Raw genomic sequence first — 23,187 nt, forward strand, 5'->3', positions numbered from 1 at the left:
CCCTCACCCCGTCACCCCTCCCTCACCCCCCCCACCCCTCCCTCACCCCCCCCACCCCTCCCTCACCCCGTCACCCCTCCCTCACTCCCCCACCCCTCCCTCACCCCGTCACCCCTCCCTCACCCCGTCACCCCTCCCTCACCCCCGTCACCCCTCCCTCACCCCCCCACCCCTCCCTCACCCCCCCACCCCTCCCTCACCCCGTCCACCCCTCCCTCACTCCCCCACCCCTCCCTCACCCCGTCACCCCTCCCTCACCCCGTCACCCCTCCCTCACCCCGTCACCCCTCCCTCTCTCCCCCACCCCTCCCTCACCCCGTCACCCCTCCCTCACCCCCCCCACCCCTCCCTCACTCCCCCACCCCTCCCTCACCCCGTCACCCCTCCCTCACCCCGTCACCCCTCCCTCACCCCCCCACCCCTCCCTCACCCCGTCACCCCTCCCTCACTCCCCCACCCCTCCCTCACCCCGTCACCCCTCCCTCACCCCGTCACCCCTCCCTCACCCCCCCCACCCCTCCCTCACCCCGTCACCCCTCCCTCACCCCGTCACCCCTCCCTCACCCCGTCACCCCTCCCTCACTACCCCACCCCTCCCTCACCCCGTCACCCCTCCCTCACTCCCCCCACCCCTCCCTCACCCCGTCACCCCTCCCTCACCCCCCCACCCCTCCCTCACCCCGTCACCCCTCCCTCACCCCGTCACCCCTCCCTCACCCCGTCACCCCCTCTCACTCCCACACCCCTCCCTCACCCCCAAATGGTTTGCGGCAGTTTTCCAAATGCAGTGCCCCTTTTACTGATTATGTTTCTCTCACTGCTCTCTGTGGGGGTGGGTCCACTGCCCGTTAGTCTCCACGCAATGATCCAGGGGCCCATTGGCAAAGCTGGTCGCAGAGCTCTCTGTCTTTTATACAGAGAGAGCAAGAGAGAGAGAGGCTGAAGTGAAAGCAGAGAGAAGCACAGAGAAGTGAAGGAGGAGAGAGAGAGACAGACAGACAGAAGTGGAGAGAGAGAAAGGTCGAAACACAGGTGCAGAGAGAGAATGCAGTGAAGGAGAGAGAATGAAGTCAAGGAAGAATCAGATGAAATGAAGAGAGCAGTGAAGAAGAGAGACACACAAATGAAGGTAGCGAGAGCGAGACGGAAGTGAAGGTGGAGAAAGAGACAGAAATGATGGAAGAGAGAGCGAGGCGGAAGAAGGAAAGAGAGACAGACATGATGGTGAAACGAGAGTGGCTGAAGTGAAGGAGGAAGAGAGCAAAAGAAGAGAACTAGAGTAAAGAGGAGAGAGAGAGAAAGGTGGAGGAGAGAAAGACAAGCAGGAAAGAGAGATAGAAGTGAAGGGTAGGGAGATAAGGACAGAAGTGAGGAGGAAGGAGCAGAAAGAGCAATTTTGGGTGCATTTACAGCAAACTTTAGCACTGGGACAAAGCAGTTTCTGCCTCACCCCCACGTTAATGTACTAACGTTAACGCAGCTTGAATCAGGCACAGCCCACTCACTCGTTGCATCACAAGGATTGGCCCTGCAAAGAGCCGTAGAGCCTCACCCTCTTGCAGTAATATGGCTCACAGTGAAGGATCGGTCGATGTTAATATTACAATGAAGCAGCTTCTGAATGCATGTTTCAAAATGCTGTTGTAAGTCATTGAACGTTGAAAATTGATCAATTCTTATGTTGAAATTTAGTCTGGAAAATGTATCACAGCACAGAGCTCAACACGTTTTGTTCAGTTTAAGACAAAGTACGTCAGCAGGCCCCAAAAGGTTAGTTTTGAAGCTAATCTTTCCCAAGAAACTACACAGGAGAGAGATACATTAAACTGATGTCAAAAGGACTCAATAGTACATTTTTGCTGTAGCAAAATCCACATTCTAGGTGATATCCAACTCCCAAATCATCAGAATTTGCTTGCATTTCAGTGCTTTTTATTTGCTTCCCAATATGAAGGGCAGTTTGAAATGTCATGGACTGTGGTAGCAGGTCTATGGAGAATGAACTGAGGAGCACATCTTTCTCTTGGCAGTTTGTAAATGGCATTTATGTTTTGTTATAAACTGAATAAAGTGTCTAATCTCTTGAGCCAAGGTTTGATCTTCGCTTTCATAATTATCCTGAGCAGCAATAGGTTTAAAATACCTCTAATCTGCATCTAATTAGCTAGACTCAAGGCCCTTGTATAAAGAAAGATTTGCATTTATATAACGCCGTTCACAGCCTCAGGACGTCTCAAAGCGCTTTACAGCCAATGAAGTACTTTCGGAGTTTAGTCACTGTTGTAATATAGGAAACGCGGCAGCCATTTTGTGCACAGCAAGCTCCCACAAACAGCAATGAGATAATGACCAGATAATCTGTTGGCTTACGTAAAGCTATCATATCAAATAGTAAACAGTACGGAGAAAATAGATCCTAAAAATTACGTCACATTAAATTGCGAGGGTAGGACAAGGTTCAAATTAGAAAAAAAATGGAATGTGGGAATTCTGTCATGAAGTTCTTCACACGGAATGACCGATTCCCCAGTGTTGTGCTCAGGGAGCAGACCCACACGTGCAATGTGTGTGTGTATCAGAGAATCAGGCTGGCAAGCCCGAGCCCCAGTAGAGCCACCTGGCAGTCACGAGAGTTTGGAGTTTGTTGAGGCTGTGTTGAGCATGCACAGACCGCAATACGGGCCTGAATATAACCTGAATTACATTGGCCCACGACAGGCTCCCTTCATTTTCTGGCCTCCTCACTCTCTGTGCACAATTAAAACGGCACTGTGCCAGTTTCCATACCATTTGCTTGAGAACGTCCATTTTTAAAGCCTGTTTTTTTAAGTTGTTTTTTGCCATCTTTTTTGAACATAACATAAGAACATAAGAAATAGGAGCAGGAGTCGGCCATTCGGCCCCTCGAGCCTGCTCCGCCATTCAATAAGATCATGGCTGATCTGATCTTGGCCTCAACTCCACTTCCCTGCCCGCTCCCCATGCCCCTTGACTCCCCTGTAGCTCAAATGTCTGTCTATCCCCACCTTAAATATATTCACTGACTCCACCTCCACAGCTCTCTGGGGCAGAGAATTCCAAAGATTCACGACCCTCTGAGAGAAGAAAATCCTCCTCATCTCTGTCTTAAATGGGCGCCCCCTTATTCTGAAACTATGCCCCCTAGTTCTAGATTCCCCCACTAGGGGAAACATCCTCTCAGCATCTACCCTGTCAAGCCCCCTCAGAATCTTATATATTTCAATAAGATCCCCTTTCATTCTTCTAAACTCCAATGAGTATAGGCCCAACCTGCTCAACCTTTCTTCATAAGACAGCCTCTTCATCTCAGGAATTAACCCCGTGAACCTTCTCTGAACTGCCTCCAATGCAAGTATATCCCTCCTTAAATAAGGAGACCAAAACTGTACGCAGTACTCCAGGTGTGGTCTCACCAACGCCCTGTACAGTTGTAGCAAGACTTCCCTACTTTTATACTCCATCCCCCTAGCAATAAAGGCCAACATTCCATTTGCCTTCTTAATTATTGCTGTACCTGCATGCTAACTTTTTGTGTTTCATGTACGAGGACACCCAAATCCTTCTGCATCGCAGCATTCTGTAGTCTCTCTCCATTTAAATAATAATTTGCTTTTTTATTTTTCCTACTAAAGTGGATAACCTCACATTTTCCCACATTATATGCCATCTGACAAATTCTTGCCCATTCATTTAACCTCTCTATATCCCTTTCCAGACTCTTTGGGCTGGATTTTGTCAATGGGAAGCTTTTGGAGGCGGGACTCCCACTTTTTGGGTTGTAGTCCCGCCTCCATCGACTTGTGGCCAACCCACGCTATTTTCCCTTGATTGACCTTGTTTAGGCCGCCCAGTGGGCTCAGCAAGCCAATTAAGGGACACCTGGTTACTGGTGACGTCAGCGATTGACATTTCATCTGTCAAGAGCTTTTGACAGATGAAAAATCAGCGTTTGACAGCTCTGTGAAGCCATCAAACACTGACAATCTGTCATCTAATTTGAGTCCTTCTACTCAGACTCAGTTAGAGATCTCTCCAGACCAGAAAGCAGAGGCTGCAGCTTTTGACAGTTCAGCGGCCATTCTGCTTTCTGTGCCGGTGAGCTGAGGGACTCCCGAGAACTGAAGGAAGGAAACCTGCAGGAGAAAGTAAAGGTAAGTAAAACTTATTAAAACACTTTACACTTACCTCACACACTTACCTCTGCACACATGCACCCATCACTCACCTGCACAACGGACATCTCGACCCCTCCAACCCCTGCAGACCCACGGTCCGCCTCGCTAACTTGGCGTGGTTCGGAGCTGTCGGACAGCCCACACTTCAGGGCTAAAAATAGGGATTAGGCAAAAAACTGCCTGTTAACTGTTAACAGGCAGTTAATTGGCACTAATCCCCTTCCCGCCTCGGGGAGGTGGCTCCCAGCACAGGTCGGGTACCCGCCTCCTGGGACATTGTCACGGATGCGGGTTGGGGGCGGGATGGGTTCCTGCCCCCCGATTCTGCAATTTTCCTACGACACCAGCCTCCAAACCCACCTCCTCGGGGCTTGGAAAATCGAGCCCTTTGTGTCCTCCTCACAACTTGCTTTCCCACCTATCTTTGTATCATCAGCAAATTTGGCTACAGTACACTCGGTCCCTTCATCCAGGTCATTAATATAGATTGTACGCTGCTGTCTCTGCACTATCGCTTTTGTAATAGTACTTTATTTTCACAGTCCGGGATTCATTTTGCCCCGATCTCCAGCCATAGCATAGAGTCCGCCAGCAGCTGCCGACCTCAGCTCTAATGGCTCAGCTTGATGGTAGGCCTTCCATTGGGCCTGTCAATGGTTATGGTGGATTTGGAAGAGGAAGAGGAGTTAATGCGGAGGGAAGAATGACCTGCCTCTCAGGCATCTGGCACCCACTCAGAATCAGCCCAGGAAGCATGTGTTCAGAACCATTCATACCTACTTGGTCTTGTCTGATGAGCTCTACCTTTGCCATGTCCGCTTCTCAAGGGAGACTGTGACAGAAATAAAAACAGAAAAAGCTGGAAATACTCAGCAGGTCAGGCAGCATCTGTGCAGAGAGGAACAGAGTAAATGGGCCAGATTTTGCTGTCAAATTAGCGGTGAGGCTAATTGCACTCGCCGTTATTTGTGTACAAATGGTACAGCAAATTCAGGCTGTCTTGTCATTACAAATGTAAGTACACTTTTAACAACGTAATAATTGTTAACCACTGACAATCAACCTCTCTGGCACTGAAAATGAACTATTACAAGTGTAGAGTCTCTTTCCTCCAGGTATTCATTGTTGTTGGAGACTTTAAAAATGTCAAATTTAAAATGTTTACCTGATTTGACATTGAAGTTACCCACTCTAACTTACACATCCTTCTCAGTCCCTGCGCTGTTAATCTCTCAATCCTTCAATCTGATTGGTTAAGGAGATACACAGTTGTTTGTCCTGTTCACTCGGGTCCCAGATGCCCGGCTTCCCTCGCTGCGCCGTTAACAACTTGCACTTTCAGCAACTTGCGATGCAAAAAATGTAAAAACCTAAATGTGCAAGGGCAAGTCTAACTAACGGCAGATGTCATTAGAAGCCCTGCTATCATAAGTCCTGGCCCAATGTTTCAGGTCGATGACCTTTTATCGGAACTGAAAGATGTACTCTAAAATATACTTAGAGTACTATGCACAGTTCCGGGCTCCATTTTACAAAAAGTGGTATAGAGGCACTGGAGAAAGTGCAAAAAAGATTTACATGGATGATGCCAGAACTGAAAGGTTATAACTATCAGGAAAGACTGAAGCGGCTGGGGCTCTTTTCTCTGGAAAAAGAGAAGGCTGAGGGGTGACCTAATAGAGGTCATTCGAATTATGAAACGGTTTGATAGGGTAATTTCCACTTGTGGGGTAGCCAAAACTAGAGGGTCATAAATATAAGATAGTCACTAATAAATCCAATAGGAAATTCAGGAGAAACTTTTTTACCCAGAGAGTGGTTAGAATGTGGAACTTGCTACCACAGGGAGTAGTTGAGGCAAATAGCATAGATGCATTTAAGGGGAAGCTAGATAAACACACAAATAATTGTGCGATTTAAGCTTTTCATTCCACTTAAATTCAAATAGTGGAGTAGGAAGCCTGCTTTGGGTTTCTAATCCCTACAATTTAACTGGCACTGCAGGTAACTTCCAGTTACTATTTCATCAACTCAGTTGAATTTCTAGACATTAAGATTTAGCCAGTCCTGGAGGTAGCTTTTAGCTCTCAGCTCCATTTTCCCCTCACACTAGAGAAAGGAGTAGAAGGAATGGGGAGAAGGCAGGGACAGGGTACTGAATTTGGATGATCAGCCATGATCTCATTAAATGGCGGAGCAGGCTCGAGGGGCCGAATGGCCTATTCCTGCTCCTATCTTCTATGTTTCTATATGCAGATAGGGTGGGATGAAGTAGGGTGGGAGGAGGTTCGTGTGGCGCATAAACACCGGCACAGGCCAGTTGGGCCGAATGACCTGTTTCTGTGCTGTACATTCTGTGTAATGTTAGAGATGAACAGTTTTTAAACAAGTACATAAAGCAACAACAACAACTTGTATTTATATAGCGCCTTTAACGTAGTAAAATGCCCCAAGGCGCTGCACAGGAGTATTTTAAGACAGCAAATTTGACACCGAGCCACATAAGGATAAATTAGGGCAGGTGACCAAAAGCTTGGTCAAAGAGGTAGGTTTTAAGGAGCATCTTAAAGGAGGAAAGAGAGGTGGAGAGGCGGACAGGTTTAGGCAGGGAATTACAGAGCTTAGGGTCTAGGCAACAGAAGGCACGACCACCAATGGTTGAGCGATTATAATCAGGGATGCTCAAGAGGCCAGAATTAGAGGAGCGCAGATATCTCGTGGGGTTGTGGGGCTGAAGGAGATTACAGAGATGGGGGTGGGGGGGAGAACAAAGGAGAAGATCTGTGATTGGGTGGAGGACAGGCGTGATGCCCTGTTTCCTACATTACAACTGTGAGCACACTTCAAAAAAACGTAATTCATCGTAAAGTGCTTTGGGACATCCTGAGGTCATGAAAGGCCCTACACAAATGTCCTCTTTCATTTAACGCTTGTAACGATCAGGTGTCCTGAAATTTGTTTTTCTTTTCCTCATACTAACAGACAGCAGCTTCCAAGAAGAAACATCTCACAATCCTTAAAACATGTTGTCAATGAAACGGAATGCATCTTAAGGTCTTTTGTTTTAGAATTGTATTGTTACAGTAAGCACATGTCTTTCAATTTGAGGTAGACTGCATCTTCTAAATGCGTTGGGATCATTATATATTAAATAATAAAAAGAAAAGGCTGATTTATGGGATGGTGGAAACCATTAATCAAACTAACACAAAGAATGAGCACCCCATAGGCATCTTGTAGAGGGCACGGTCAGAGCTAACAACCAGCCTGCAAATTACGAGTCAGAGCTGCACTTCAACACGAGTCCCCAATCCCAATGTGCTCGTGGTTTTATTCTGTTTCATTAAAATCATTCGTTGCGTTCTCACACGTCAACCAGAATTCTTCTGTTGAAACCCCAACAAATTTAAATTTTCATGCCAACAAAAAGCAATAAACTGCAGTTACTGAAAATCTGAACCATAATCAGGAAATGCTGGAAACACTCGACAGGTTGGTCAGCATCTGTGCAGAGAATGCATACGTTAACATTTCAGGTGTAAACCCTTCATCAGAAGCTCTGGCGAAGGGTCCATCAACCTGAAACGTTGACTCTATTTCTCTCTCCACAGACGCTGCCTGCCCCGTTGAGTGTTTCCAGCATTTTCTGTTTATGTTTGAAATTTTGGTATGCTTTCCCCATCTCTTAAAAAACTGTGAGGGGGCAGGGTGAATTTCCTTGGGGTTTTCCAGTTCCACCGCCGTAACTTCGGAGGAAACTCCGAGAAGCCCTGAGGAAACTCGTCCCTTGTGCTTCTAATGGACAATACAGGAAACTTTCGATTTACCAGCACCTAAATAACCGGAAATCTCGGTTAACCGGCAAAATTCAGGAGTAGGTTCGGGTAACTTTTATTACTTTTTTTACTCCATTTGTTGCTGTGCAAGGGTGTGGCTGCAGCTGTTGCTAAGCTACAGAGACGCTTGCAACTTGTGCCCATTGTTCTGAAGCAACAGGGTTTGTTGCTTTATACGGAGCTCTCAGCTCCGTATCTTTTACTATAGCGTTCGGTTATCCGGAATTTTTGATGAACCGGCACCACGTCGGTCCCGTCCGTGCCGGATAAAAAAAAGTTTCCTGTAACATGCAACATGCAACCCATTGCTTACGGGCGGTCTGCTATCTGAATCACAGGTTAGCTGCTAAGATGGAGCTCTGTCTTGAAAGCCATTGATCAGCTACTCCCTGTGGGGAAATGGTTTAAATAGGTGCACTCTGAGGTCAGTTAGAGGTTAATTGTTGCGGGAGGTTTCTGTAGATTGGCAGCTGCTTGTAAATCCACAGGCAGCTGCCAGGTTATCAAAGTCAGAAACAAACAGCAGGAAATAACTGGCTTTCTTTTTCAGTGTACATTTGACACTTTAAGTGTGAGCTAGAAGTGTGATGAATGTGCACGAGATTGCACCTAGTGCACTTCCATCACACTATGTTTTATATATAGAGAGAGAGGGAGAGACAGAAAAGAGAGAGAGAGAGTTGAGAGTCAGAGGAGAGCAAGAACAAGAGGAAAGAGAGAAAACAAAAAAGTGCAAGTAATGGAAAATAAAACCAGAAAATGCTGGAATAAACATGTCAGCATCTGAAGAGATATCATTGACATTATAACTGGAATATTAATCTGTATTTTCTCTTTTCGGGTGCTGAGGGGCCTGTTGTGTCTGTTATGATACTCACCATAATCATGTCATTTGAAAATACAGGAACATAGTGCGCTGTTTGATTCTGGAGGCAAAATGTTAATATTTAACGTCTGTTAAATTGATCAGATAAATTCTGTATTTGTGCATGGGGTCCCAAAGTATCAATGCAAAGTGATCTCCTGCCCTAAGGGTCAGCTGAAATAGTTGGCTTTATAGAAAAAAAAACTTCAAGTAACAATATTTAAAAATTCAAACCTGACTTACTCATTATGGTGAATGAATATAGAGTGACACGGGATAGAGTTACAAAACCGCAGGCAGATGAGGAAGATTTTGAACGGGCTATATGTTTGGTGCCCAAACTCTATAACCATCTAATATTGTATTTTTTCGGATATATAAAAGGTACAGTTTCCAACACTGTGCTTCCAGAGTAGCGCCTTGCCCATTGGGAGCACATATTGGGAAATCCATGCAATGAATATTAAATCATGGGCTGCAAACTTTCACCCCACACCTTTAATAATTCATAATCTACACTTCTCTAAAAAGAATGGCATCACACATAGTCCCTAAATATGTAAGGTGACTCATGTGAATGAATACTCGCTTCTTTTTCCAAGTGGTAGGCAGTGACTAGTGGGGTACCGCAGGGATCGGTCCTTGGACCGCAGCTATTCACAATATATATAAATGATCTAGACGAGGGAACTAGATGTAATATCTCCAAGTTTGCAGATGACACAAAGTTGGGTGGGCGTGTGTGCTGTGAGGAGGATGCCGAGAAACTCCAGTATGATTTGGACAGGTTGGGTGATTGGGCAGAAGCATGGCAGATGCCGTATAATGTGGATAAATGCGAGGTTATCCACTTTGGTAGCAAAAACAGGAAGGCAGATTATTATCTGAATGGCAATAGATTGGGAGAAGGGGAAGTGCAACGAGACCTGGATGTCCTTGTGCACCAGTCGCTGAAGGTAAGCATGCAGGTGCAGCAGGCGGTTAAGAAGGCAAATGGTATGTTGGCATTCGTAGCGAGAGGGTTCGAGTACAGGAACAAGGATGTCTTGCTGCAGTTGTACAGGGCCTTGGTGAGACCACATCTTGAGTATTGTGTGCAGTTTTGGTCGCCTTATCTGAGGAAGAATGTTCTTGCCATGGAGGGAGTGCAGCGAAGATTCACCAGACTGATACCTGGGATGGCAGGAATGACGTATGAGGACAGATTGGGTTGATTCGGCTTATACTCACTGGAGTTTAGAAGAATGAGAGGGGATCTCATTGAAACCTATAAAATTCTAACAGGACTAGACAGACTAGATGCAGGAAGGATGTTCCCGATGGTCGGGGAGTCCAGAACCAGGGGTTACAGTCTAAGGATAAGGGGTAAGCCATTTAGGACAGAGATGAGGAGGAATTTCTTCACCCAGAGAGTGGTGAACCTGTGGAATTCTCTACCACAGAAGGCAGTGGAGGCCAATTCATTAAATATATTCAAGAAGGAGTTAGATATATTTCTTAAGGCTAAAGGGATCAAGGGGTATAGGGAGAAAGCAGGGACAGGGTACTGAAGTTGGATGATCAGCCATGATCTCATTAAATGGCGGAGCAAGCTCGAGGGGCCGAATGGCCTACTCCTGCTCCTAGCTTCTATGTTTCTATGTTTCTATGTAACACAGACCAGGGTTTCAGGCCATTTTGCTATGAAAGTGAATCAAAAAATCCAGGCGGCAGTTTACATCGTTCACCTTCCTACTGCTTTTAGTGGGCAATGACAGAACATTTCCCCAAGAAATGCTCAGTTCTCCCCTGCCGCGAACTTGCCTCGCCCCCTCCCGATCGCGGGACCCCGCAAGGCAGTCAACCCATTATATTGCCTGTCACTTTAATTCACCGCTCCATTCCCACTCAGACCTCACCGTCTGCGGCCTCTTGCATTGTTCCACGGAAGCTCAGCGTAAGCTCGAGGAACAGCAGCGCATCGCTACAGCCCTCGGGACTCAACATAGAGTTCAACAATTTCAGATCATAACCTCGGCCCCTATCACATATATGATGCGCTATCAATTACTCATAAAAGACTGAGAGTTAGAAGAGTAACTAAAGGCTTTTATTAACAACAGAATGGAGGTCTGCCTCGAGTGGTCGACCGGTCCAGGATACCAAGGGCTGGGGAGCAGTCACCTTTATACTAGGACCTGTGGGAGGAGTCAGCCGAGGCATGTCCAGGCATGTACACAGTGGAATACAAACAGGACAAACAGGAATACAAACAGTGGTTTACCACATTCACCCCTTGTTTAAAATTGAGTCCGGCGGGGTGAAGTGTATTAAAAGTTAGTGTATTGGAGTCTCTCCGGAGGTCTTGTCTGCCGCTGTGATCGGCGTGGCGACGGCAGGGGTAGTGAAGCTTCCGGCGTCGAGTCCAGCGTAGGCTGTGGCACAGGCGTGTCGTCCTCGTAGATGTCGAGCGGGTCGCGGGGCCCAGGCCTGCCGTCTGCTGGGGCTGGATATCGGATCGTGGGGGGGGGTGGTAGTGGGTAGTGGGTTACTGTGGTCCCCGAGGGTGCAAGGTCTCTTATGGAGACTGTGTCCTCCCGCCCGTCCGGGTATGCGATGTAAGCATACTGGGGGTTGGCGTGGAGGAGGTCGACCCTCTCGACCAGGGGGTCCGTTTTATGGGTCCTCACGTGTCTTCTCAGTAGGACCGGCCCTGGGGACGTCAGCCATGGCGGTAGCGATGTCCCTGATGTGGACTTCCTTGGGAAGACGAACATTTTCTCATGAGGGGTGGCGTTAGTGGCAGTGCAGAGCAGTGACCGAATAGAGTGGAGCGCATCGGGGAGCACATCCTGCCAGCGGGAGGTTGGAAGGCCCCTAGACTTTAAGGCTAGCAGGACGGCCTTCCAAACTGTCGCATTTTCTCTTTCCACCTGTCCGTTCCCCCGGGGGTTGTAACTGGTGGTCCTGCTTGTGGCAATACCCCTAGTTAGCAGGTACTGACGGAGTTCGTCACTCATAAACGATGAGCCCCGGTCGCTATGGATATAGCTGGGGAAGCCGAACAGGGTGAAGAGGTTGTTCAGACATTTAATGACCGTGGCACTGGTCATGTCCGGGCAGGGGAAGGCGAACGGGAAACGGGAGTACTCATCAATAATATTGAGGAAGTACACATTGCGGTCGGAGGAGGGGAGAGGCCCTTTAAAATCAACGCTCAGGCGCTCGAAGGGGCGAGTGGCTTTTATCAGGTGGGCCCTGTCTGGTCTATAAAAGTGTGGTTTGCACTCAGCGCAGACTTGGCAGTTCCTGGTCATGGTCCTGACCTCCTCAATAGAGTAAGGCAGGTTGCGGGCCTTGATGAGGTGGAAGAACCTGGTGACCCCCGGGTGGCAGAGGTCATTGTGGAGGACCCGTAGTCTATCGATCTGCGCGCTGGCGCAGGTGCCACGCGATAGCGCATCCGGGGGTTCATTTAGCTTCCCGGGCCGGTACAAGATCTCGTAGTTGTAGGTGGAAAGTTCGATTCTCCACCTCAAGATCTTGTCATTTTTGATTTTGCCCCTCTGCTTGTTGTTAAACATAAAAGCAACTGAACGCTGGTCAGTGAGCAGGGTAAATCGTTTTCCGGCCAGGTAGTGCCTCCAATGACGCACAGCCTCCACAATCGCCTGGGCCTCCTTCTCAACAGCGGAGTGTCTGGTCTCCGGGCCTTGGAGGGTTCGTGAAAAGAAGGCCACGGGTCTCCCCGCCTGATTGAGGGTAGCGGCCAGGGCAAAGTCGGACGCGTCGCTTTCCACCTGGAAGGGGATGGATTCGTCCACTGCGTGCATGGTGGCTTTGGCAATGTCCTCCTTGATACGGTGGAAGGCTAAGCGGGCCTCTGCCGTCAAGGGAAAAGAGGTGGACTTGATCAGCGGACGGGCCTTGTCCGCATAGTAGGGGACCCACTGGGCGTAATAGGAGAAAAACCCTAGGCACCTCTTCAGGGCCTTGAGGCAGTGGGGCAGTGGAAGTTCCATAAGGGGACGCATCCGGTCGGGGTCGGGGCCGATGACTCCGTGTTCCACAACACAGCCAAGGATGGCGAGGCGGTTTGTGCGGAATATGCACTTCTCCTTGTTATATGTCAGGTTTAGGAGTTGGGCGGTGCGGAGGAATTTTTCGAGGTTTGCGTCATGGTCCTGCAAGTCACGGCCGCAGATGGTCACATTGTCCAGATATGGGAAAGTGGCCTGCAACGCATTTTGATCTACCATCCGGTCCATCTCCCTTTGGAAGATGGAGACCCCGTTGGTGACGCCAAAGGGAACCCTAAGGAAGTGATAGAGGCGGCCGTTTGCCTCAAAGGCAGTGTACTGGCGGTCCTCAGGGCGGATGGGGAGCTGGTGGTACGCTGATTTCAGGTCAATGGTCGAGAAGACGCGGTACTGCGCGATCTGGTTGACCATATCAGCTATACGGGGGAGTGGGTAGGCGTCCAGCAGGGTGTAGCGATTTATTGTCTGGCTGTAGTCGATGACCAGGCGCTGCCTCTCGCTGGTCTTAACGACCACAACCTGGGCTCGCCAGGGGCTGGTGCTGCCCTCAATAATCCCTTCTTTCAGGAGCCGCTCCACTTCGGTTTTAATGAAAACCCTGTCCCCGGCACTGTATCGCCTGCTCTTTGTGGCGATGGGCTTACAGTCGGGGGTGAGGTTAGCAAACAGTGGTGGGGGGGTGACTCTGAGTGTGGAGAGGTTGCACCTGGTGCGCGGCGGGCAATTTGGAAGCTGCTGGCTGCGGACTGTGAGTGGGGGTAGGGGTCCACCGTACGCCATCGTAACACTTTTAAGGTGGCACTGAAAGCTCCACTCTATTCGGTCACTGCTCTGCACTGCCACTAACGCCACCCCTCATGAGAAAATGTTCATCTTCCCAAGGAAGTCCACATCAGGGACATCGCTACCGCCATGGCTGACGTCCCCAGGAGGTGCCTGGCGTACACTTCGTTCACTGGGCGCGTGTACTGGTCCTTGAGGAGCTTGATAGCATCCGCGTACGAGGTCGCGTCTTGGATGACCGAGTACACTCGGTGGTTCACTTTGGAGGTCAGGACATCCAGTTTGTCCTCGTCCGATTTGATTGCTTCGGAGGCGGTCAGGAATTTTTCGAAACACTTAAGCCAGTGAGTAAACTTGGTGGATGAGTCCGCCTCCCGATGATCTAAGTCCAGGCATGCTGGTGTGAGGATCTTCTCCATTATAAAAATGTTGTTAATAAAATTGATGCGCTATCAATTACTCATAAAAGACTGAGAGTTAGAAGAGTAACTAAAGGCTTTTATTAACAACAGAATGGAGGTCTGCCTCGAGTGGTCGACCGGTCCAGGATACCAAGGGCTGGGGAGCAGTCACCTTTATACTAGGACCTGTGGGAGGAGTCAGCCGAGGCATGTCCAGGCATGTACACAGTGGAATACAAACAGGACAAACAGGAATACAAACAGTGGTTTACCACAATATATATATTTTCTATTTTTTTATCCACACTCTTTGTTTGGCACTTTTTATCTTCCCTCCCACATGGTAGCTGTCTTTCATTCTGCCAGCGCAATTCACACTTCATCTAGAGCCATCCTTTGTTCCTTAACCTGTCCCATTACCATCTCCTCTTGCCTTGAATATCTCTTAATGTCTCTTAATCTCTCCTGCTTTCTATCCTATCACTGACCTTTCCTTTTGTTCTTTCATCCCCTCCCCCTTTTCCCAGCCCCTAAACTTGCTTTCCATTTCCTGCTTTTTTCCAGTTCTGACGAAGGGTCTTCGACCTGAAACGTTAACTCTGTTTCTCTCTCCACGGATGCTGCCCTGGCCTGCTGAGTTTTTCCAGCGTTTTCTGTTGTTATTTCGGATTTCCAGCGTCCGCAGTATTTTGCTATTCCATTATATTGCCGTCGGCAGGCTGCCTTCGGATCGTGCGATTTTTCCACCACTTCCCACCGAATTCACCACCAGCCCCCCCACCCCCGCCTAACAGAACGAGTGGGAAGTTGGCCAGCGGGATTTAAACGAGAGCAGGGAGTTAAAGTATCCCGAGCCTCATTTCTGGAGCAGTGGCTGAGTTTCGGACTCATACTGCCGCTGAAAACTGGCCTGCAGTTAAAATCGGGGCCGGGTGGCGGCCTAGATTAATGTCTCTGGAGTGGAGCTTGAACCCATGACCTTCTGGCTGGGAGCACGTGCATATTTTCCAACAAAGGTCATTGGCTAGCAATCAGGAAAGCCTTTCAGAAATGGTTTTGTCCCATGAGAAGTGTGGCACTTCTCCACACCTTACAGACAGGTGCTAGGCAAAGCTTCATTCAGATCAGCGACTCCACCATCTGTTGATAACCTTGCTTTGTTGGAGAATTCAGTACTTCTACATAAAAACACACTCCAAAATCTCTTCTCCGGTAACTCACGCTAACCCCGGGGAACGTAAAGAAGCAAAACAACAATGCATAGACGTTTTGAGTGGCTCATGGCAAAGAGTAGATGTTAATGATGGAGCAACTCTGGCTTCCAGGTGTGGTTCAATCTGTATGCAGCACGAGCGCCAGTTTAACCGGAGCCATTTTGCAGCTGCAATGATTCAAATCCGTCGGGAAACAGAGAAGTTTGGGAGACATGTGCTTCCCTCACATAAACAGCGACTATTCTGGGCCTTGTGCACCTCATCCACTGACTGGACAGACAGGCCCAATCGGTCTTCCAACCCAAAGCCCTGACTCCTGCCGGTCTTCTGACCTTCACATGAATTCTCGTGGCTAAGGAAGAGCATGGATAATGGGAGCACGGGTAATCAGCTTGTGGATAATCGCTGTGACCTTTACTTTAGTGCAGTACTGAGGGAGAGCTGCACTGTCGGAGGTGCCGTCTTTCGGATGAGACGTTAAACCGAGGTTCCATCTGCCCTCTCAGGTGGACATAAAAGATCCCATGGCACTGTTCGAGGAAGAGCAGGGGAGTTCTCCCAGTGTCCTGTCCTGGCAAATATTTATCCCTCAATCAACATCATTAAAACAGACTTTCCTGTTACTTATTTCATTACTCTTTCTGGGAGCTTGCTGTGCGCAAATTGGCTGGTGCATTTCCTACATTACTACAGTGACTACACTTCAAAAAAGTACTTAATTGGCTGTAAAGCGCTTTGGGACATCCTGAGGTTGTGAAAGGCACTGTATAAATGCAAGTCTTTCTTTTAGGAGACTCATTTTTGATCCTATAAAGATCTTACGGCAATGATTCTTGCATTTTTCAAAAAGTAACAAGTTACTGTCCTGATTCTTTCCTTCTCCAATATTTATTTTAATAAGCTCTGCCCTGTGGGTTACTACTAATCAGGCTGCTAAATTAGTTCCAATTGGTGCCAATTTCAGTGCAGTGTTGTGATCACTGAGCTCCATCTGGGGAAGCAATGCCCTTCCATTGTAATATCTAAACCTGTGATAAACTGTCTTTTCAACCTATCTATTATAACCATATTATAAAAAGGATATAGAGGCACTGGAGAGGCTGCAGAGAAGATTTACAAGGATGATACCAGAAATGCGAGGGTATACCTATCAGGAAAGGATGAACAGGCTGGGTCTCTTTTCTCTTGAAAAGAGAAGGCTGAGGGGGGACCTAATAGAGGTTTTTAAAATTATGAAAGGTTTTGATAGAGTGGATACAGAGAGAATGTTTCCACTTGTGGGGAAGAGCAAAACTAGAGGCCATCAATATAAGATAGTCACCAAGAAATCCAATAGGGAATTCAGAAGAAGCTTCTTTACCCAGGGGGTGGTGCGAATGTGGAACTCACTACCACAGGGAGTGGTTGAGGCGAATAGTATAGATGCATTTAAGGGGAGGCCAGACAAGCACATGAGGGAGAAGGGAATAGAGGGTTACGCTGATAGATTTAGATGAGGAAAGACGGGAGGAGGCTCGAGTGGAGCATAAACGCCGGCATGGACTGGTTGGGCCGAATGGCCTGTTTCTGTGCCGTATATCCTGTGTAATAAATGGGAATTGTCATAGATCAATAGTGAAGGATCAGAATTAAGACTTTTACTGGGACAGAAGAGGTAATGATTCCAGATCAGTGGCAGGTGTTGTTTACATGCTGCTTTTTCACTACTACCGCTAGTTTTTTTTTTTTAATTCTCCATTTCTTCCCGTTTTATCCCCCAGCAAAAATCGCAAGTCTCCATGCGGACTCCTTTAACGAGGAAGGCAGCCCAGCCTGTGCTGCAGGTTCCTCCACATCTATCACCAAAGAAGCCCCTGGACCAACTGAAAGAGGCCGCACGTTAACGCTGGTTGATTTTAATGGAGAGGAAATCGGGCTGTTTCTATAATGGCCGCCCGACCTGCAATTCCAGATTTTCCTTCCTTTCAATTTGAAACAAAGTAAGGAATTCTCCCTGGTGGTCTGGCCAAGGCCCACCAGCACCTTCCTGCCTAAGTTACAGACAACCGCGGTTCAAAGGAAATCAAGTTGAAGGCTCCTCCCACCATTTGCGGCTGAGTGAAGCCCAGGCCTGGAAAGTCGCGCCGTGACCACCTGGTTAGTAAGCATTTATTCAGTCATTCATCAATTTTACACGTAACTATGACAACGCAAACCAACATATTCTTAACGTGGCAAATGTTTTAATTTGAATGAGATTCCCATAGTTCCAAATCAGAAAGAGTATTGATTCTACCATCAGTGAAGTGCATCCTTACAGTCTTTTCATGTTTCCACTGTTCTTACTCTCTCACATCAATACTCTGTCATTTTCAACGTAATGCTGATTGATTTTAATGGAAAGGAAATCAGGCTGTTTCTATAATGGCCGCCCTGACCTGCAGTTTCATATGAGTTGAAAATTACCCCCTGCATCCATGCCTTTGTTACCTCTAGACTTGACTGTTCCAACACACTCCTGGCTGGCCTCCCACATTCCACCCTACATAAACTTGAGATTGTTGAGATACCGCGGCAAACGTGGGAGTCAAGACAGAGCTATTGAAAACACAGCTTCTTTATTCTGACCACATGGCAAACAGGAACTAGAAAAGCCCGCGCATCCACTTAAATACTTCCCAGACAGGAAGTGCTCCCGGCAGCCTGTCCCTGCGGGAAACAAGTTGCTGGAGGAAAGGGCCCCCGGCTGGGGGCTTCTGCTTAGACTGTCTGTGCCGCCGTGAGCGGATTATGTCCAGTGGTGGCGTGTCGCCACAGAGCTCCCCCCAGAATCCGCTTAGGAGGAGTGGACGAGTCGTGACGGTGGTCTAATGGTTCTGCCGCAGCGGCTCTGAGTGGTCGCCGGTCTGGTTGGTTGGGTCGGGCAGTTCGCCGCCGGCTGTGCTGGCTTGCCGGGGGGACGGCCTCTGGCTGGAGGCTGGGCCACGGGGACCTGTTCCCCTGGTTCTGTGTGTGCTGGTTTGAGCTGGTCGATGGAGACTGTCTCGACCCTGTCGCCGAGTCGCAGCTTGAATACCTTGTCCCCGGTTTGTAGTACCTCGTACGGACCGTCATACGGGGGTCGCAGGGGCCCGCGGTGTGCGTCGTGTCGCACGAAGCGCGCCTGCTGTAAATTTGGCGGGACGTGAGGTGCGAGTTCGCCGTGTCGGTTGACCGGAAGTGGGGCGAACTGCTGAGCGGAAGAGAAAGAGTCGAGCCGCTGCTGTTCGGCTGACCAAGGCTTGGTAGGCTCCGGAAGGAATTCGCCTGGGATGCGCAGCGGTTGTCCGTAGACTAACTCCGCTGCCGAGGACTGGAGGTCTTCCTTGACCGCGGTGCGTAGGCCGAGTAGCACCCACGGTAGGCAGTCAGTCCAGGTACTGTCCTGCAGGCCGGCGCGGAGTGAGGCCTTGAGTGACCTGTGGAAGCGTTCACAAAGTCCGTTGGCCTGCGGGTGGTACGCCGTGGTGCGGTGGAGCGTCACCCCGAGGTTGCGTGCTGTGGCCGTCCAGAGTTCGGAGGTGAACTGGGCGCCTCTGTCGGAGGTTATGTCGGCCGGTACGCCGAACCTCACAACCCAGGTGTTAACAAACGCCCTGGCGATGTCGGCTGTGGTGGTGGAGGTCAGCGGCACTGCCTCAGGCCAGCGTGTGTAACGGTCGACCATCGTGAGGAGATAAGTTTGGCCTTGCGATGGCGGCAGGGGACCGACGATGTCGACGTGTACGTGGTCGAAGCGGCGGCTGGGTACCTCGAAGTCTCCCAGGGGTGCTTTGGTGTGCAGCTGTACCTTAGCCCGTTGGCAGGCGAGGCAGGAGGTGGCCCAAGTCCGAACATCTCTGCTAAGGCCGCGCCAGACGAAGTGCTTGGAGAGGAGTTTGACGGATGCGTGGGAACCCGGGTGAGAGAGCCTGTGGAGCGTGTCGAAGACGCGGCGGCGCCAGGTCTCAGGGACGACCGGCCTGGGTTGGCCGAGTGAGACGTCGCACGTGACTGCCGTGGCTTCGGGCCCGTGCGCGACCTTGGCTAGGCGTAGCCCTGGCAGGCTGGTAGCCGCCGAGAGGAGGTCTGGGTCCGTGAGCTGGGCCGCTGCTAGTTGTGCGTAGTCGACCGCGAGGTGATTCGCACAGACGGCGGGACGGGAAAGGCAGTCGGCGACCACGTTGTCTCTACCGGAGACGTGCTGAATGTCCGTAGTAAACTCGGAGACGGCCGCGAGCTGGCGTTGCTGCCTAGCGGACCAGGGTTCGGTGTGCTTGGCCATCGCGTATGTGAGTGGCTTGTGGTCCACATACGCGGTGAAGGGGCGGCCTTCCAGGAGGAACCTGAAATGGCGGACCGACAGGTGGAGTGCGAGAAGCTCGCGGTCGAAAGTGGAGTATTTGACCTCCGGGGGGCGCAGTTGGCGGCTGTAGAAGGCAAGTGGCTGCCACGCGCCATTGACCCACTGCTCGAACACGGCCCCGACCGCGTGGTCGGAGGCGTCGGTGGTGAGCGCGACCCGGGCATCGGCCCTCGGGTGCGCGAGCAGAGTGGCGTCGGCGAGCGCGTTTTTGGTGGCGTCGAAGGCGGCTGCCGTGTCAGTGGTCCAGGCTACGTCCATCTTGCCGGATTTCCCTCGGAGGGAGTCGTATAGGGGCTTCATAAGGGCTGCGGCTCTGGGGATGAACCTGTTGTAGAAGTTCACCATCCCGAGGAACTCCTGGAGGCCCTTGATGGTTGTGGGGCGGGGGAATTGCTGGACGGCCTGCACCTTGTTGGGCAGGGGGACGGCCCCGGCAGGGGTGATGTGGTGACCGAGAAAATCGATCTCGGTTAGGCCAAATTGGCACTTCGCCGGGCTGAGGATGAGCCCGTGTTGGGCTAGGCGCCCGAACAGGATGCGAAGGTGTTCGAGGTGTTCCTGTTTGGAGGAGCTGGCCACGAGAATGTCGTCTAGATAGACGAATAGGAAGTTCAGGTCCCGGAGGACTGAGTCCATAAGGCGCTGGAAAGCCTGTGCTGCATTCTTGAGGCCGAAGGGCATCCTCAGGAACTCGAACAGGCCGAATGGGGTGATGACGGCCGTTTTGGGGATGTCCGCGGGGTGTACGGGGACTTGGTGGTAACCGCGCACCAGGTCGACTTTGGAAAAGACGGTTCGTCCGGCCAGTCGGGCCGAGAAGTCCTGGATGTGTGGCACCGGGTACCGATCGGGGGTGGTGGCGTCGTTGAGGCGGCGGTAGTCCCCGCAAGGGCGCCAGCCTCCGCCGGGCTTGGGGGCGATGTGGAGGGGCGAGGCCCAAGGGCTGCTGGAGCGGCGGATGATGCCGAGTTGTTCCATGTTGGTAAACTCGGCCCGCGCGATTTCCAGCTTGGCCGGGTTGAGTCTGCGGGCGTGGGCAGAAACTGGGGGGCCGGTGGTGGGGATATAGTGTTCCACACCGTGCTTGGCGGCTTTGGCCGAAAAGGTCGGGTTAGTGAGGGCGGGAAACTCAGCTAGGAGTGCCGAGTAGTCGTCCGTGGCTCTGGCGAGGCAGTAGGTCGTCGGGCCGGCCGAATGGGCCGGGGTAAAGGCGCCGGGGATGGGGGCCATAGTGTTGGCGTCGATGAGGCGGTGCCTCGGAATGTCGACAAGGAGGCCGTGGGCGCGTAGGAAGTCGGCGCCGATGAGTGGGCAGAGGACCTTGGCTGTCAGGAACTCCCAGCGGTAGCGGCGGCCCGCGAGGTCGAGCGTGACCATGCGGGTGCCATATGTGCGGATTTCAGAGCCGTTGGCTGCAGCCAGTGTGATACCCCGTGTGCCGCGTTGGATCTCGAGGGCGGAGGCGGGTGTGATGCTGTGCTGGGCCCCTGTGTTGCACAGAAATCGGCGGTTGGTTCTGTCGTCAGTGACGTACAGTAGGAGCTCCTTCTGCCCCGCGGCCATCGCGGGGGCCGGTGCGGGGGGGGGTTTGAAGGAACACGGTGGCATGCAGCGTTGAGCCCTAGCGCCAAAACGGGTGTGGTAGTAGCAGTGACCCGGAGTGGTAGGGCGGTCGGGCCTAGCGGCCCGGGAAGACCGCGTGGTCGTTGCCGTGAGGTCGGGCGCGACGTCGCGAGCGGCCTGTGCAGAGAGCAGCCGGTCGGCCTTTTCGGCTATCTCATTCAGGTCCGTGGAGTCAGACTCCACAAGGAGCGGGCGGATGCTGGCGGGGAGCTGCCGAATGAAAAGCGTGCGAAAAAGGGCGCCGGGATTTTTGTCGTCTGAGAGGGACAGCATGTGGGAAAGCAGGTCTGATGGTGAAGCGTCACCAAGGCCGGGGAGGTCCAGGAGTTGGCAGTGGCGCTGGTAAGAGGACGTTTGAAATTTTTTAAGTAGCGCAGCCTTCAGATGCTCGTACTTGCCCTCCGTTGGTGGATTCTGCAGCGCTGCCCAAACCTTGGGGACTGTAGCGTAGGTGAGCGAGGCGACGAGGTAGTCGTACTTCGTGGCGTCGACTGTAATGCCTTTCAGCCGGAATCTGGACTCAGCTTGAACGAACCAGGCTTCGGCGAGGTTCTCCCAAAAGTCAGGTAATTTAACCGTGACTACGTTTGTATCCGCCATGCTAGCTTAGGATTCGTCCTGAGCGTCGGGGTCACCAGTGTTGAGATACCGCGGCAAACGTGGGAGTCGAGACAGAGCTATTGAAAACACAGCTTCTTTATTCTGACCACATGGCAAACAGGAACTAGAAAAGCCCACGCATCCACTTAAATACTTCCCAGACAGGAAGTGCTACCGGCAGCCTGTCCCTGCGGGAAACAAGTTGCTGGAGGAAAGGGCCCCCGGCTGGGGGCTTCTGCTTAGACTGTCTGTGTCGCCGTGAGCGGATTATGTCCAGTGGTGGCGTGTCGCCACAAGATCATCCAAAACTCAGCTGCCCATGTCCTAACTCGCACCAAGTCCCGTTCACCCATTGTCCCTGTGCTCACTGACCTACATTGGCTCCCGGTTAAGCAACACCTCGATTTCAAAATTCTAACATAAGAACATAAGAACATAAGAAGTCGGAGCAGGAGTAGGCCATATGGCCCCTCGGGCCTGCTCCACCATTCAATAGGATCATGGCTGATCCGAACCTAGAGTCACATCCACTTCCCTGCCCTCTCCCCGTAACCCCTAATTCCCTTACCTGCTAGGAAACTGTCTATCTCCGTTTTAAATCTATTTAATGTTGCAGCTTCCACAGCTCTCTGAGGTAGCAAATTCCATAGATTTACCAACCTCTGAGTGAAGAAGTTTCTCCTCATCTCAGTTTTGAAAGGGCAGCCGCTTATTCTAAGATTATGCCCCCTAGTTCTAGTCTCACCCATCAGTGGAAACATCCTCACCGCATCCACCCGATCAATCCCCCTCACAATCTTATATGTTTCGATAAAATCGCCTCTCATTCTTCTGAACTCCAATGAGTAGAGGCCCAACCTACTCAACCTTTCCTCATACGTCAACCCCCTCATCTCTGGAATCAACCGAGTGAACCTTCTCTGAACCGCCTCGAGAGCAAGTACATCTTTTCTTAAATATGGAAACCAAAACTGCACGCAGTATTCCAGGTGTGGCTTCACCAATACCCTCTCCTTGTTTTTAAATCTCTCCATGGCCTCACCCCTCCCTATCTCTGTAACCTCCTCCAGCCCCACAACCCCCCGAGATATCTGCGCTCCTCTAATTCTGGCCTCTTGAGCATCCCTGATTATAATCGCTCAACCATTGGTGGCCGTGCCTTCTGTTGCCTAGGCCCTAAGCTCTGAAATTCCCTCCCTCAGCCTCTCCGCCTCGATACTTCTCTTTCCTCCTTTAAGACGCTCCTTAAAACCTACCTCTTTGACCAAGCTTTTGGTCACCTGCCCT

At 50.7% G+C, this 23,187-nt stretch overlaps 1 long non-coding RNA gene across 1 annotated transcript in view; it reads left to right on the forward strand.

The window, feature by feature from the left end:
- The window catches only part of LOC147098578 (uncharacterized), a 40,249-nt gene that overhangs the window by 6,436 nt on the left and 10,626 nt on the right, over positions 1-23,187 (forward strand). Inside the window, exon 2 of the long non-coding RNA XR_015074165.1 lies at positions 17,075-17,450. This is a non-coding gene — a long non-coding RNA (uncharacterized LOC147098578). The remainder of the gene's footprint in view (positions 1-17,074; positions 17,451-23,187) is intronic.

The sequence above is a fragment of the Somniosus microcephalus genome, chromosome 29 (genome assembly GCF_052327205.1).
Source record: "Somniosus microcephalus isolate GS21.2 chromosome 29, FLI_Smic_1.0, whole genome shotgun sequence".
Lineage (NCBI taxonomy): Eukaryota > Metazoa > Chordata > Chondrichthyes > Squaliformes > Somniosidae > Somniosus > Somniosus microcephalus.